Below are 17,380 nucleotides of genomic sequence, written 5' to 3'. Positions count from 1 at the left end.
TGTTCTCCAAAGCGTTCTTTTACTTCGTTAATTTTTATTTATTTATTTTTGTATTTTCTTTGTTAATTTTTAAAGGTATTTTTGTGGTCACTGAAACCCGACTGAAAGTCTTCAAAACTTACTCAAGTTTTAAAGATATTTTTGTGGGGAGTTCCCGTCGTGGCGCAGTGGTTAACAAATCTGACTAGGAACCATGAGGTTGCGGGTTCAATCCCTGGCCTCGCACAGTGGGTTAAGGATCTGGTGTTGCTGTGGCTGTGGCGTAGGCCAGCAGCTACAGCTCCGATCAGACCCCTAGCCTGGGAACCTCCATATGCCGTGGGAAGCGGCCCTAGAAAAGGCAAAAATAACGAATCCAACTAGGAACCATGAGGTTGGGGGATCGATCCCTGCCCTTGCTCAGTGGGTTAACGATCTGGCGTTGCCGTGAGCTATGGTGTAGGTTGCAGATGTGGCTCGGATCCCATGTTGCTGTGGCTGTGGTGTAGGCTGGCAGCTACAGCTCCGATTCGACCCCTAGCCTGGGAACCTCCATATGCCGCGGGAGCAGCCCAAGAAATGGCAAAAAGACCCAAAAAAAAAAAAAAAAAAAAAAGGTGGAGAAACAATTTCCATGCCTAAAATGGATCTAGAGGTTTTCGCCGGATACGCTGCCAATTTCCTGGTCCAGGTGGACAGCTTCTCCCTCTGACCAAGGGGAAGAGTCATTTTCCAACTTCGAGTCCTCATTCAAACACCACCAACGAACGACTAGACCCGGCTCCGCTAGAAGTCCAACGTCAGCCATGGACGTTTCTACTGGACTTTGCCTTCCAAGGCTCCCCTGGACAAGTACCCCCGGGCTTCCCTGACCCCAAAGGTTTGGAGGAAGACCATCCTCTCCCATCGCAGCATCCAACTCAAGGTGGACGGAGTTCCAACACCACCTCTTGGTGCCCGATCCCCCCGTTTCGGCGGGAATAGGATGTCCACGTCCCAATGAGGTGTTTTGCCAACATCCCTCAGATCCACATCAAATATAATTTCCAAACCAATTAGCTCAAAAAGCATGACAACCAAAGCAGAATCTCCCACACCCTCATTTCAGGGCCACCCTATTCAATTCCTAATGAGAGGAAAGACAAAGGCAGTAGATGCAGTAGGGTCTCCTTCAAAAATTCGTTTTCTTTTAGAAAACAGATCCTCTTTTGTTCTGGTTAAACACCAATTACTCTGCTCTCTCTAACATGCAAATCAGCCGAAAATAGGGCAATCTGTAGCGCACTCCGGTTCCACCGCAAGTTTGAATGAAGAAAAAGAGAAACAGGACAGGAGGGAGGGGGTGAGGAGAGGGGAGATGAAGAAGAGGGAGAGAAGGGAAAACAGGAGCCACAGAGGCAGGTCCCCGGGGGTCTTCAATTCCAAGTACTTTGTGCTCAGATAAAGCTCCTTTCAAAGGGCTTTTTTTTTTTTTTTTTTTTTGTATTATTTGTGGCGGTACCCACAAGCAGTGATTTTGCCATTATCCAAAAAAATAAAGCGAGGAAAGAAAAAGCACATTAAGGTCTACAAAACAAGCAAGAAAAGCAAATGCGGCCAACAAAGCAACTTCCCCAGAGCTCCCACTAGCTACAAACCACCCCCCTCCCACCACGTCATGTCATCAGCATCATGGACCAGGCAGAGAGAACTGAGGATGGCGGGCATCCTGCCTTGGGGGGTGCAGGTCCCCGGTCAGGGGAGGCTGAGAGGACCAAGCAGGGAAGCTCCCACCTCCACATCTCACGCGGGCACCAGGTGCTGCTCGGCGGCATTTTGTTTCCCTTCATTTTCATTCAGCTGAACGGATTTCAACCTTCTAAACACCCTCTGACTTTTTAATTCTTTTAAGGTGGGCGTGAGGAAGGATCCAATCCCAGGCCCTCGTGGCTCCAGAGAAAGTCTCCAGCCAGGCAGCTCAGACCTGCCCGGGGCTCAGGACTCATCTGGGGAGCTTGTTAGGATGCAGATTCTGATGCCAAGATCTGAGGTGGGGTCTGAGCCTCTGCAGTTCTGATAGCTGTGACACTGAGACCACCACCGGGCCCAGGGTCACCTTCCGGGCCTCTGCCCCGGTTTGCCTGTCCTTCCAGATTGTCCTGACTTGACCTCACTATGAGACAGGAAGGAAGGAAACAGGGCATAATCATTAAAAGAACAACAGAGCTGTTGAGGATGGGACAAAAACTGGTTAGGACCTACTCCGCCCAAGATGGCAGGACATTTGACGTCCAGGGGACATGGAGCCTCAGTCCAGGCTCACTGCAATTCATTAGCAGCTAAATGACAAGCCCACAGGTGCCAGGTCAGTGCTGAGGCCGATCATAAAAGGCCAAAAAGTGAGTGGTGGTCCAATTCCTGGAAATCCCCGCCCCTTCCTTAAAATAATTGGAATAATCCTTCCACTTATTAGCCTATGCATTCCCCAGCCCATAAAACCTCGCCAGGTTTCAGAGGACTCTCACCTTCTGAGATGAACCGCATTCTGCCTATAGAATGTGTCTCCAAATAAACCTGCTTTTGCTTCCTGCAGCTTGCTCTTGAATTCTTTCCTAAGCCAAGCCAAGGATCATCGCTTGGTGGTGGGTCCCAGGGACTCATCTGAGCCCTGGGACATGACAATCCCCTCAGGCCTCACTTTCCTGCAACACTTCCCTGACCCACCTGGAAGAACAAATGAGAGGGCTCAGGCGTTCCCACCATGGCACAATGGGATCCACAGCGACTCTGCAGCACCAGGATGCAGGTTCGATCCCCAGCCTGGCACAGCAGGTTAATGGATCTGACGTTGCCACAACTGTGGGCAGTGTAGGTCGCAACTGCAGCTGGGATCTGATTCCTGGCCTAGGAACTCCATATGCCATGGGGCGTCCAAAAAAAGAAGGAAAAAACAAAAAAAAACAAAGAGGAGGGCTGGAAAAAAGTCACCGAGCTTCCTGACACCAGGCCTGGAACTTCACCCCACCTCCAGGCCACCCCTGAGTCTCCCCACAAGGTACCCACCAGATTCTCGGCCCCACCTGGGCACCCTCAGGACAGAATGGGGTATTTAGAGAGCAATGCAAATGCAGGTTCAGAGGAGAACACTGTTCCCACTGAGGGCCCCTCCTGGGACCATCGTGGGGACACGTGCTGTGGGGAGCAGCCCCACCTGGCAATACCAACCAGAGGCTGGGCCTGCCCGCTCTGACCCAGGCATCTGGGATACTGGGAATCTTCGCCAAGGGGCACACGCTCCATCTCCAGGGCCCAGCTCCTGGCCTGCCCCAGAGTCAGAAGGACCAGCACTCACGCTCCACTCCAATAACACAACCTGCTCACACTTTCTCCTACAAATTTCTCTCCAGTGCCCCCCACACCCAGAAGGCTGCGGGACAATTCTGGGAAGACCTGGCCACAAGGAGAGGGACCCCCACACTCTCCCTTCCTGGTCCTTCCTGCTTATCCGCCAAGGCCGCCAAGCAGGGCATGAACGTCCCTCTGTTTCTCATGCCCCACCCCCTTGTCCCAAGAAGACAAAAGAAGGGAACCATCCTCCCTCCCGTGCGCCAGGGACTGGGCCATTATTACGCGGCCTCTCACTTGATTCTCCCAAGAACCCTGCATGGTTGACACCATATCTCCATCTCACAGGCCTTCAGTAGCGTCAGCAAATCACAGCACAGCCGTCACGGCAACGCAGTGCAGGGGCGGTCAGGGTGTGGGATCTGGAGGCGCTCCAGGCATTTGGACACTGATGGCCACTTCTGGCCGCATGGATCTGGGCCTCAGTAAGGCTCACTGGATGGGGTTAAGAATGAATGAAGCCTCTCTTGGAGGTCCCGTCGTGGCACAGTGGTTAACAAATCCGACTAGGAACCATGAGGTGTGGGTTTGATCCCTGGCCTTGCTCAGTGGGTTCAGGATCCGGCATTGCCGTGAGCTGTGCTGTAGGTTGCAGACGCGGCTTGGATCGCGCGTTGCTGTGGCGTAGGCCGGTGGCTACAGCTCCAATTCGACCCCTAGCCTGGGAACCTCCATATGCAGCGGGAGGGGCCCAAGAAACGGCAAAAAAAAAAAAAAGAATGAATGAAACCTCTCTCATGGAGTTGCTGTGAGGATTAAATGGGACCTCACAGACGTAGGCGAGCCAGCCTGTGGCAAATGCTTACGACCTATTCCTTGCCATCCCTAGAAGTCAACAAGGAGGGAGGGCAGGGCTAGAACCCACACCTGGACACAAGGGGCTAGGTTCCAACACCCAGTTTCAGGTAGGCCCACCACTTTAAAGAGATCGAACCCATTCTCGTTGAATGGAGGGGACAGGGGATCTTAAGGGAAACACGCTCAGCTCTTGAGGACCAGATCACATGGAGCACGAGGAGCCTGGAACTGTGAGGCCCAGGGATCCTCCTCTGACAATGGAAGCAGCCCCAGCGATCCCTCCGAGAGCACAGGAAGGCCACGGCTCACGTCCCCAAACACATATTTGAAGACTCTTTCCTTTTGAGGAGGAAGGCTGACAAACCCCTCTCCACCATAGACCGGAACCCATGACCTCAGAGCCAGGACACATGGGCACCGAACTCCAAAGGAGAGAAGGAGCAGAGCGCCAGGTGTGCCAGCGCCTGAGCCAGAGGAGAAAGAATCTCACAAGTAGGGGCAGAAGCTGGGCTGGTCAGGTGCACATGAAACACAAGAAGACAGAAATGGCTTCTACTTTTCGAAGTGTGCATGTAAGATGAAACGCTTGGAAAACTAGTTGGCACTGAAGCTGGTCCTGAATCAATCCGTGAGACAATGACCTAAATAGGCCGACCCCCTGGAGGCTGCCCCAAAGCCAAGCCAGGCTCCTCCAACAGGCTGTGCCTGCCTGCCGTTCCCAGGAGCGCTGCGTGATGGACAGTTCTAAGGAAGACCCTATAATCTGCATTTATGCCATTTGTCTCTTTGATACATAAAATACAGATATTTGCATCATTTATGTGAACATGCATGATTTTCTTCTGAAAGCCACAAAGAGAAAGAGAGTCTGATCCGTGGCCCCCTCCCCACGCCCCATCATCCCCCTTCTTCAGCAGCCTGAAGACTTAAGCCCAGCACCTCTGACAAGCCAAATTGATCTGGAAAGGCGCTTCGGAGGCCCGTCGCATGAACAGAAAGAAGAAAGGACTGTCCTTGCAAAGGAGACACAGAAGACAAAGTGAGGTGTGGGCAAGTCTCCTTCTCCACTCGGTGGCCTCCTGTAGGTGACAGCGGGAAGGTCCAGGGACAGCAGGAAGCCCCAAGGAGCTGCCCAGGCCACATGACCTGACTGCACTAGAGCTCAACTATATGCCCTGAAACCGCAGCCTTGAACAAAAAGCCAAACAGACCAAAGTGAGGAAGAGAAGCTTCTGCACCAGCAGGCGGGCGAGGCTGGCAGGCCAAGGTACGCCCCTGGGCATCCAGGCCAGATCCTCTGGCAGGGGCTGGTTCCGAGCCAAGCAGCCTCAGGGGCCCCGAGCAGCTGGGATCAAGGACCTTCAGAGGCCTGAACCACTGGTCTTGAGGCCCTTGAGGACTCCTGAGCAGAAACCTGGGCGCAGATTGGCCGCGCCATCCCACACTTCACTCATGCCCCATAGGCGCATCCTTCCTGCCCGGCCCATCCTTCCTTCCCATCCTTCCAGCGGCTCCTATTTGCAGGAGGATAACGGCACCCATCATTCCGCCAGGCCTCAGAGACAGCACGTGTGCGCATGCACGTGATCCCTGCTCCCCTGCAAGGGTGTATCCTCCCCACTCCTCCAGAGAGAAAAATGAGACCAGGGAGACGGACAGGGAGGACCCAGTCTTCCAGACACCCGTGCCTGGATTCTAGACCTTCTCTGCAACTCCCTTCACCAGCCCCTGGTCTAGGTAGGCACTGGTCCTTTGAGCAGCTCCCATCCTCAGCCGCTCGCTCCCCCCACCGACGCTCCGTGACTGAGCACCCACCTTCTAGGCACTGAGGGTGCAGCGCCAATGAGACAAGCAGCGGCATCCTCTCACGAAGGCTACCTTCCACGCAGACACAGATAAGAGGATCAAAATGGACAAAAGCGGTCCATGGTCACCTCCATGAGTCCACACATGCCGACAGGTGTTTCCCCATCACAGCAGGGAGCAGAGATGGGCTCCAACTTCCCCCTCACTTCTCTGACCTCAAGACCTGCAGAGCCCTGTGGTGTGGAGCAGGTCCAGTCCCAAGAAGCCCCAGCCCAAAACGCAGGCATGAGACACGTAGAGGATGCTCCTGGCTAAGGAAAGCATCCCTCGGCCAACCGCCACCAGCGTCGCCCGCATCCCTGCCAAGAAAGGCGCCCCATGCCCTCCCCACTCGCTGGTGTGTCCTGCCGGGGTGAAGACCTGCCCACTTTGTCAAACTGTTGATGCCCACAATGAACAACGTCCCAAACCACAGACAGGATCATGTTTCTCTGAGACATGACTTCTAGCATCAGCTGCCCACAGCGACTCCTGGGCCTGCCCCAAGCTCCCAACACCCCCTCCATCATAGAAACTTCCTGGGACCACGTTCGCCCCACCTGGCCCTCTGCTCCCCAGAAGGACCTGCCATCTAACCCAGGAAGATACCTTCCTGACCATCCCCCAAACCACACTTATTCGCCTCCCACAGGTCTTCTAAGAACAAACAAACATCCAAAACCTGTGATTCCCAAGGACTGATTGTGGAATGTCTGAAAGATGGATCTGGAAGAAGGGGAACCTGGGTCCTGAACAAAAATAACACATCTTGCAATTTACAAAAAACTTTTTGGGGGAGTTCCCGTTGTGGCTCAGTGGTTAACGCATCCGAAAAGGAACCATGAGGTTGCGGGTTTGATCCCTGGCCTCGCTTAGTGGGTTAAGGATCTGGCATTGCTGTGAGCTGTGGTGTAGGTCACAGACACGGCTCGAATCCTGCATTGCCATGGCTCTGGCATAGGCCAACAGCTACAACTCCGATTAGACCCCTCCTAGCCTGGGAACCTCCATATGCCGTGGGTGCAGCCCTAGAAAAGACAAAAAGACAAAAAAAAAAAAAAAAAAAAAAAAGAAATACAAAAGACTTTTCGTTTGTCTTTCTAGGACTGTACCTACAGCATATGTAAGTTCCCAGGCTAGGAGTTCCACTGGAGCTGGAGCTGTCAGCCTGCGCCATAGCCACAGCAACGCCACATCCGAGCCGCATCTGTGACCCACACCACATCTCACAGCAATGCTGGACCCTGAACCCACTGCGCGAGGCCAGAGATGGAACCTGAGTCCCCATAGGTACTCGTCAGGTTCATTACCACTGAGCCACAAGAGGAACTCCGGAAAGATTTTTTTTTTTAAATCCTCTCTCATCATCAGAGCAGATATAAGACTTCCCTTATTTTTTTTTCACCACGCCCATAGTACGTGGAAGTTCCCGGGGCCAAAAATAGAACCAGAGCCACAGCAGTGACCATGCTGAATCCTTAACCACTAGGCCAACAGGCAACTCCTACAGAAGATTTACACAGACAGTGTCTCATTGAGTCATCACAACTCTCTGGCACATGATATTATTCCTAAGTCTCAAATAAGGAAACTAAGACTCAGAATTTAAGTAATTTGTAGATGGGCATTCCCGTCGTGGCGCAGGGGAAACGAATCCGACTAGGAACCATGAGGTTGAGGGTTTGATCCCTGGCCTTGCTCAGTGGGTTAAGGATCCGGCATTGCCGTGAGCTGTGGTGTAGGTCTCAGACAAAGCTCAGATCCCGAGTTGCTGCGGCTCTGGTGTAAGCTGGCAGCTACAGCTCCAATTCGACCCCTAGCCTGGGAACCTCCATATGTCATAGGTGTGGCCCTAAAAAGACAAAATAATAATAATAATAATAATTCGTAGATGTGGTAAAACCAGGTCTCAGGACCAGAACTGTAACTTCAAGCTGCACCCTTTTTCTGCTTGACCCCGTGCTCCGCGGTGGGGTATGAAATTAAATCCTAGCACATCTCATCCTTGGCTGTAAGGTGGTGCATTTAAACTGTGTCTGTGTTTTACATCGAAATGATGGAATGTTACGCAGAGGCTAAGAACCATGTTTTTACAACCATCGAATGACGTGAAAATTATTACAAAGCACAATTACATGAAAAGGCTGACTACAAAAAAAAGCACACACACACACACACACATACCTTGGTGTGATTGCAATTTTGATTTTTTTCCCATTCTGATTTTAAATATACAGGTACACACAAAACGATCACACACCAATACCTTACATTGTTGTTATCTCTAAGTAGCGGCATTACAAAACTTTTTCACACTTTTCTGTGAGTTTTAAATCTTCCGCAAGGAACATGCGTTCGTTCTTTATTTGGGAAAAAACATTCATAACTATTACTTTCGGGAGGGAGGAAGCCACCGTTCTGGCTTGTCAACAGACCGATCCATGATGTGAAGAAGAACCCTAGGACCCAAGCCACCGCCCAGCCAAGGACCCAACACCAGCTGCCTGTTGCCAAGGGGGTGGTCGCCACGGGAACAGCTGCCAAGGATTCTCTGTGGGCCTGAGCATCTCGGCTAGGCTGGCTTCCCAGAGGACAGAACCAGCCTCTGAGACGCCCCAGCCATGCACCTAGGAGTCAGGGCTGAAGACAAACTGAATCTCACCGACATCACAGGTTTTTCGTGGGTTTTTTTTTTTTTTTTTTTTTTTTGGTCTTTTTAGGGCCACGTCTGCGGCATATGGCACTTCCTAGGCTAGGGGCTGAATCGGAGCTGCAGGTGCCGGCCTACGCCTATGCCACAACCACACCAGATCCAAGCTATGTCTGAGACCTACGCCACAGCTCACGGCAATGCCGGAACCTTAACCCACTGAGCCAGGCCAGGGATCGAACACGCGTCCTCATGGATACTAGTCGGGTTCGTTACCACTGAGCCACGATGGGAACTCCAGCACAGTGATTTTTAAACATGGACCACACCAGTGTCATCACACAGTCAAACTACAAGATAATGACCCCAAAGGGATTCCTGGCATCAGTCCTAGACCCCAGCATCAGAAGAACACAAGCAAGCCTGGGGGGGCTTCAGCAAAGAAAATGATGTTGGAATCCACAAATCAAGGACGGCTGGCTAACGGCTGGCTTCTCTTCAACCTCCCTGAGCCTCAGTTTCCTCATCTGGAAATCCTCATATAATGCTGAGCCTAGAAGATAAAAGTAAGAGCTAAAAGAAACTGTAGTTGTTGGAGTTCCCATCATGGCTCAGTGGCTAACGAACCCAACTAGGATCCATGACGAGGCAGGTTTGATCCCTGGCCTCGATCAGTGAGTTAAGGATCAGGCATTGCTGTGAGGTGTGGTGTAGGCTGCAAACGTGGCTTGGATGCAGCGCTGCTGTGGCTGTGGTGTAGGCCGGCAGCTGTAGCTCTGATGAGACCCCTATCCTGGGGACCTCTATATGCCCGGGAGCGGGGTCGGGGGGGGGCAGCTCTAAAAAGCCAAAAATTAAAATTAAAAAAAAAAATAGAAGAAACTATAGCTGTCAAGCTCTGGCGTCGAGGGGTGCGGGGAGCCAGCTGCAATCCTGGGAGGACCTGTGGAGAGGTCCACGCAAGGAGACACTGAGGCCTCCAGCCAGCAGCCCTGCGAGCAAACCTGCAAGCAGACCCCCAGCCTCAGCCGAGCCTTCAGATGTTTTCAGCCTTGAATGCCTGCTCGCCTTCAACCTCATGAGTGACCTCAAACCACAGCCATCCAGCTAATTCCCCACTCTAGATTCCTGATCCTCAGAGGCTCTGTGAGATGATAAACATTGGCTATTTCAAAATGCTAAATTCTGGGGCAATATCTTCCACAGTAACAGACACCTGACTCCAAGTTCGGTTTCTGGCACTCAAGAGCTCAAGAGATGGTCCCTATATTTCCTCAACCCCCAGAGGTCAAAACAACCAAAAGATGCGACACTGATCCCTAACCACTTTTTCAAGAAAAAAAAGAAATGCAACTGTTTTAACAATATGCATTAACTACTAGATGCATCCAAAGTGGAAAAGTTGCCGATGGCTGATTTTCACCTCCAAAGCTGTTCCTGCCAGTTTTTCCCATCACAGGAAATAAGGTCCTCGTTGCTTGGGCCAAAACCCATGGCCTTTCTCTTGACTTTCCTCTTCCCACCCTTCAGCCTTCAACAAATCCCACAGGCTCTACCTCCAAGATACATGTGGAAGCAAACCCCTTCTCACCCGCTCCTCACCACCAGCCTGGTCCTGGGAAAAGCCAGAGCAGCCTCCTCACTGCCCCTCTGCAGTCTCCACGCCACACCCAGCAGCGGAGCTGGAAATCTTCTAAAGAGTTAAGATTTCGATCATCTGCAGTGTATTGCATTGTGGAAGATGATTTTTTTATCTTGTTAAAAAAAAACACTTTTTGTTTATTTTTAAACAGCACATCAGGGATTGACTTTGAAGATGTAAGCCCTCTCTTGTCAATCCTGTGCCCCAAACCCTGTCAAGACTCCCCCATTCACGCAGCATCAATGTTCACGTCCTTGGAGTTCCCGTCGTGGCGCAGTGGTTAACAAATCCGACTAGGAACCATGAGGTTGCGGGTTCGATCCCTGGCCTTGCTCAGTGGGTTAAGGATCCGGCATTGCCGTGAGCTATGGTGTAGGTTGCAGACGTGGCTCGGATCCCACGTTGCTGTGGCTCTGGCGTAGGCCGGTGACTACAGCTCCAACTCAACCTCTAGCCTGGGAACGTCCATATGCCGCGGGAAGCGGCCCTAGAAATGGCAAAAAGACCCCCAAAAAAATATTCACGTCCTTGCCGGGGTTTTAGGTAATCTTTCCACGCGCTCCCCCGCCCCCAGTGCCTTCTGCTAGCCCCTACCTGAGGCCACCTGCATCTTCCTGCCACTCCTTCCACAAAGGAGCTTCCGCCTCCAGGTCTTTGCCGGCACGGTGCCTGCCACCTGCAGCACTGTCCCCAGAGACCATGTGCAAGGGTTTCCATACAAACAGCATCTCCCAATCAAGGCCTTGCCTGACCACCCCATCTAAAATAACACCCCCCTCCCCCCTTCAGAGTGACGATGCGCTCACTCTGCTTTATGCTTCCAAGGCACGGATCTCTAATTGACCTAGCATAGCCCTATCCATTCGCGTTTCACTGTGAGGATTTTGTGCAGTGCCCTGCTGCATCCCCAGTGCCTGAAACAGCTCCTGGGACAGGTGTTCGTAACGTATGACAAGAGTCAGCCAACTTTTTCTATCAAGGGCCAGACAAGAAAGACTCGGCTCTGCATCTCTTACAATCTCTGTTGCAACTACAGCGAGCCCTCTGGATCCATAGGTTCCACCTCCCAGATACAATCAACCCCAAGGGCTGACCCTAAGAGAACTGAGCATCCTCCGAGTCTGGTGTCCACAGGGGTCCTGGAACCATCACCCAAAGATACCGAGAGACAACTCTATTATTCAATGCTGCTGTTACAGCATGAAATCAGCTGCAGGTGACACATAAGCAAGTAAGAGTGGCTGGATTCCAAGAAAACTCAGGCCAGATCTGACCCAGGGCTATCGTTTGCTGACCCTGCTATTTGATTATAATTAATGTACTAAGAAATACATTTGCCTCTCAAATACGAGATCTTTCCATCTTCAAACGGAATACAGCAGAGGATGAATTGGAAACGCATCTCTGAGGGCTCAGGGCAAAATTCAACAAGAATATCTCTGCAGGGAAAGGGTTGATACAAACCCAAACGGACAACAAGCTGGCCCATCATTTTCTGGGCTCTTCCAGCAAAGATCAGATGCTTTCATGGGTTTAGGAGGTGGCTGATCTCCAGGCAGATGGCCGGCCAGCTTGCCTCTCTCGCAGTCTCTTGAGAACTGTGAGACAGGTACAGGTCTAAGATTTTAGCCCATCCATCGCTAGAATGACATCAACCAATTCTTAGCCACTTCAGAAGAAAATCTACAGAGTCATGCTTGCTGACTTCTCAGGGATGGGGCAGAGGGAGGGTGGAACAGGACACCAACAGAGCCAAAATATGTCCAGAGAAAAATATCCTGGCACTGATACGTTCCTGTGCAACGCAAAAGACCAGTCATGAAAAGAAAAATACGCAACCCTGGCAGGCCGGCTACTAGACAAAGATCATGCTTCTTTGAAATTAATCATCAAGAAGAAAGGTAGATAACCACAGGGCACTTAAAAAAAAAAAAAAAAAGCTCACACGCTCAAGTTTTTCTGCTTTAATTGCCGATAATTTCATAGTTCAGTGTCTCCTGCCAGCCTTAGCTTGTTTCTCTTCCCCAACCGTTTTGCTCCAGCTCAACCCATTGGAGGAAGCATTTTAATGAGAACTTGGGGAGGGCTGCTTTCAAAGATGCTCCCAGCTGCCCTGCCAGTCCTCAGCCGACCCGAAGGCCGGGCGAGTCCCCTTTGCTCACTTACCTTCAGCGCCGCCCCAGACAGCCCTCCACGGAAGCTGTGAGGCTTGCAGGTTTTTAATCACCACCTACCCAGATGGCAGGGGACCCTGATGGGCTGTCTCATTTTATCCAGCTCTCAGATTTTATCAGCATTTTGCCACCGTCACAGAGTGTGGAAGAGACAGGAATCAAAAGCCCTTCCAGTCGAGGGTACTTTTGACTTCTTTTTTTTTTTTTTTTTTTTGCCTTTTCTTGGACAGATCCCGCGGTATATGGAGGTTCCCAGTCTAGGGGTCGAATCGGAGCTGTAGCCACCAGCCTACACCAGAGCCACAGCAACACGGGATCTGAGCAGCATCTGCAACCTACACTACATTGCGTCTGCCACAGCAACGCCGGATCCTTAACCCACTGAGCAAGGCCAGGGATCGAACCCGCAGCCTCATGGTTCCTAGTTGGGTTCGTTAACCACTGAGCCACGACGGGAACTCCTACTTTGGACTTTCTAAAGCCACTCTCAACTTGTTATCGTAGTTCAAACTCAGAAGAAACGCACAAGGCAGCAGAGCAACAGCTCCACTCTCCATCCATCCATGTGTTGAGCCATTATCAACTGAGTGGCCACCGTGTGCCTGCTGGAGGAGTGGGGGAAAGGGAGTCCTTGCTTCCCTGGAAGGGTAACAATGACACGGAACAGATCCCCCATGGTGACCAGAGGGAGACTGAGGCACAGAGGAGCAAAGCGACCTTCTAAAGCGACAGGCTGGGATGAAGCCCTCACTGTTAAGCCAAACAGACTAAGATGGACCAGGCAAGCCATGGGGTAGCTTGAAATGAGGAAGCACTTTATCTTTTTATCTTCCGGAAAAGCACACCAAACCCAGAGGGCACATCTTTAATTTTTTCCCTTCCTTATTACAAAAAAATAATTTAAGGTACAAACCACACTAGGAAAAAGTTGGCTTGGCAGACCAAGAACGAATCTGTAAAAAAAAAATAAATCAGAGTTGAAGGAAGGAAAGAAAAGACATTAAATGCTACTGTGAAATTTCCAAGGGAGCATAAAAAAATAATGCTAGATAGTAATAATTTGCAAGTAATAAATAAAACTCTACATGTGCTTGGCACAGTTGTTTTTTGTTTTGTTTTGTTTCTTTTTAGGGCCGTACCTACAGCATATGGAAGTTCCCAGGCTAGGGGTCAAATCAGAGCTGTATATGCCAACCTACACCTCAGCCGCAGCAACGAAAGATACAAGCTGAATCTGTGACCCACACTGCAGCTCATGGCAATGCCGGATCCTTTAACCCACTTGAGCAAGGCCAAGGATCGAACTCACATCCTCAGGGATTCTAGTAGGGTTCATTACCATTGAGCCACAACGTGAATTCCCTCGGCATAGTTCCTGAGGTCTTAGTACTAACCCATCTAATCCTTACTAAAACCTTTTGAGAAGGAGAGATTATCATCCCCACTTTGCAGGTAAGGGAACTGAGGAACAGAGAGGTTAAATAATTTGCCTAGAGTCACACAGCCAATAAAAGTGACAGAACCAGGATTTGAGCCTTGGCAGTCTAGCTCCTGAATCTATCCATGTTCTTAAATATTTCACCGATCTCTTTTCTCTCTCTCCCTCTCAAAGTTTTTGCATTTTTCTAACAGCGTGAAATCCTTGTAATTTGTTATTTATTGTTCTGTGTTTATAAAGTAGTCTTAACCCATCTCTTTGTACAAAGGCTCTGAGATGACTAACAGACATAAAACCAACAATAACGTTAAAATTAAGGAAAACCATGCCCATGGAAAGCGGATATTATTAATACACCAATAACAATGCTAAGGACTCTTCATACCTGGCTCTAAGATTCCTGGAAGCCCAGGTGAAAAGGGTAACATGCTCAGTTACAGAAATTTACAGAAATTTCTTTATCAAAAGGAGAAAAGCTTATCAGTTCTTCAGAGAGAACTAAACTTTTCCTATCGCTAAATTTCCATAAAACTTTTGCACTTAGTAATAAGAAAAGAATACAATTAGGTGGTGGACAAATGTCCTATCTGGTATTAATTTTAAGTCTTATTTTATTTATTTATTTATTTATTTATTGGTCTTTCTGCCTTTTCTAGGTCCTCTCCCGCGGCATATGGAGGTTCCCAGGCTAGGGGTCCAATCGGAGCTATAGCCACCCGCCTACACCAGAGCCACAGCAACTCGGGATCTGAGCCGCCTCTGCAACCTACACCACAGCTCACGGCAATGCCGGATCCTCCACCCACTGAGCAAGGCCAGGGATCGAATCCGCAACCTCATGGTTCCTAGTCGGATTTGTTAACCACTGAGCCACGATGGGAACTCCCTAAGTCTTATTTTAAAATCAAGATTGTAACATTAAAAGCAACTCAAAGTGCAATTCTAAACAGAGCTTGGAGTAATTCTGTCTGAGTGTACAGCCTTCTAGTGGGACAATATTACCCTAGATGTTTTAAAGTTCCAAAAATGGAGAGGATTCCAAAAACTTTTCTAGGAAGAGGGGAGAGGGAGTGGGATGGACTGGGAGCTTGGTGTTAGTAGATGCAAACTATTACATTTAGAATGGATAAGCCACGAAATCCTCTTGCATAGCACAAGGAACTACATCCAATCTCTTGGGATAGACCATGATGGAAGAGAATTTAAGAAAGGGAATACAGGTATATGTATGAGTGGGTCACTCTGCGGTACAGCAGAGATTGGCACAACACTGTAAATCAGCTAGACGTGAATTTTAAAAATTTATAAATGAAACACAAAAAAAGTCTCTCTGGAAACAGGCAGATCCTTGGAGTGGCTGAGATGCCTTCAGGGCTTGAAGGAAGCCCTTGAGAAACCTAGCACACTGAGGTGAGAATACAAAGGAAGGTTATAGGCCAGGCAGGCATCCATCCCCCATTTTTATGCAATGGGGCTCAGGACCCACTGGCACCTCCGAGCTCTCGCTGCCACTGCAATGATGCATCTCTCGGAGCTTTCAAATGGCAGAAGGCAAGTCGGAGCCCTCTGAAGGACCAGCCCCAATGTGACGCGTGGCAGAGTGACAGTACTCACCCCATATATTCCCCCTCTTGATATCTCAACTCTCCTACTGAAGAGGCTATGGAAACCCCAGCTCCTGCCTCTTCTGCCCGCCCCTTGCCCAGTGCGGAGGCCTGAAAGAAGAACTGTCTATGTTTGGTGAAGGGCTCTCCGAGGAACCCCATGGAAACATCCACAGCAAGACTGGACCCTGAGTCCTGGGGTGGTGCTTCCAGTTTCAGCATTTGTTTTAAATGTCTGGGGACAGCAAGCAACAAAAACCTCTTTGAATTCGAAAAGAAATACAATCCAACTCCTCATTTTACCAAGAACAGAAATCAAAGTCTTGCCGAAGGTCACATGCACTAGGAACTTGAACGCCAGGGTCCCGCCCCTGCCTGGCCAGGGCTCCTCCTGTCACCTGGTGACGCTCCCTGGAAACAGGCAGAATGAAACCCAAGTAGGTTCTAAATGCTTCGCCTCCGACAATACACCACTGGGAAAGAGATCGGGGAGTCCTAGGGCCTGTGGATGAGACCACAGTCTTCCTGGGCTCTGGACCACGTGGGCATCCTTCACCTGCTTCCAACTCTGGCATTAATGAGACGCTCTGGGGAGTAAAAGTGAGGAGCCGCCGGATAACCAAGAGACACAGCCATGCTCTATGCAGCACTGACCGACCCCAACCCCAGCCGGGGCTGAACCGAGGGGCTCAAGCCCAGCGTTTTCCTCTGGACTGGCTGCCCTCGGTCCCCGTGTGCTGACTGCAAGAAGCTGGAAACGCTACCATCCGCCCTCCCGAGTCATTATTCAACAACAAACAGGAGCTATTTTTAGAACTTTTTCCATGAAGGCGCCATAGGCAAAGGCCACCAACCTCTGAGACACAGAGAGGTTAAACAAGGCTATCGGACCCAAAAAAAAAAAAAAAAAAAAAAAAACCAACAAAACAAAACACCCCCCTTGAAGAAGCAAGTTGCATCTCATATTCATCTGCTCCCCACGGCTGCTCATTTTGTAAATGGCCCTTCAAAGGATCAGGAGGACAGGCAGCTTTTCCCAGGAGCCTCTGTGTCCGTTCTGCAAAATTACGTAACTCAGAAAACGAGGGTTCTGATTTGATTACACTCTCCACAGCCTCCTGGCTGAGCTCAAGCCGCGGTGCACACCGGCTCCTGGCGAGCAACTCCAACACGGAGAAGGGAAGCAGGACAAACCGTTTTTCACGAACTCCTATAAATGAGTCTTTGAGAAACCTCTTGACACCCTCAGGGACGCCCCCCCACACTTGCTCCCCAGCAAAACCCCACTCTGGGTTTCTGGCCCACCCAGACTGGGAAAAAAAATTACACATTTCAGAGCTTGGGTTTACCGTGTCGTCCGCCCTTAATGGAAGTTTATATTTGCCTCCCACATAGGGGCATTGTTAGAAGGAATCAAATAATTTACTGTTAAACACTCGGTTTAAAGGACAGAGCATGCTCTAGGGAATGCGAAATATTACGATCTGCCTTTTAAAAAAAAAAAAAAAAGGTGTTTACTTGTCTTTTACGACGAAGCCAAGGGAAATAGGATTTTTTCCAAATGTAGTCGGAGGTGCTGAAAAACCTCTTCTAATAATCCCATTTCTACAAAACGCAGGGCTGTTTTGCGGGGGGAAATTCAAAAAAGCCCCTAGAATGCGTTCTCCTCGCCAAGTGGGGTCACACACGTTCCCCAGGTCCTTCGGGGATCTCATTATTGGGGGTAACCACCCACAGCGCAAGCGCCAGGCACATTGCTAGGATCTGTCTCCCATCCCCTCTGCCTGGGAGCAATCTCCTTTCTTAATCATTCACAAATATTTAAATGAGTCTAGGTTCCCATCAGAGAGGAATCAGCAAGGTAAC

General features: G+C 50.1%; 1 protein-coding gene and 2 long non-coding RNA genes across 27 annotated transcripts in view; 2 read left to right on the top strand and 1 right to left on the bottom strand.

Annotated features, from left to right (window-relative positions):
- MSI2 (musashi RNA binding protein 2) overlaps positions 1-17,380 on the bottom strand; it is a 438,300-nt gene that overhangs the window by 349,073 nt on the left and 71,847 nt on the right. The window lies entirely within an intron of this gene.
- On the top strand, positions 1,441-8,792 carry LOC146398176 (uncharacterized). The gene is made up of 2 exons (XR_014821268.1): positions 1,441-6,921; positions 7,749-8,792. It is a non-coding gene; the product is annotated as an uncharacterized LOC146398176 (long non-coding RNA).
- Positions 11,028-17,299, top strand: LOC146398175 (uncharacterized). The gene is made up of 2 exons (XR_014821273.1): positions 11,028-12,749; positions 13,652-17,299. It is a non-coding gene; the product is annotated as an uncharacterized LOC146398175 (long non-coding RNA).

The sequence above is a fragment of the Sus scrofa genome, chromosome 12 (assembly GCF_054392235.1).
Source record: "Sus scrofa isolate SSC_HxYL_T2T_F1_AM1 chromosome 12, Sscrofa_HxYL_maternal_Yorkshire_Landrace_v2.0, whole genome shotgun sequence".
In the NCBI taxonomy this organism is placed as follows: Eukaryota; Metazoa; Chordata; class Mammalia; order Artiodactyla; family Suidae; genus Sus; species Sus scrofa.
Note: the sequence above shows the minus strand (reverse complement) of the source record. Positions and strands in the feature narration are given on the sequence as shown.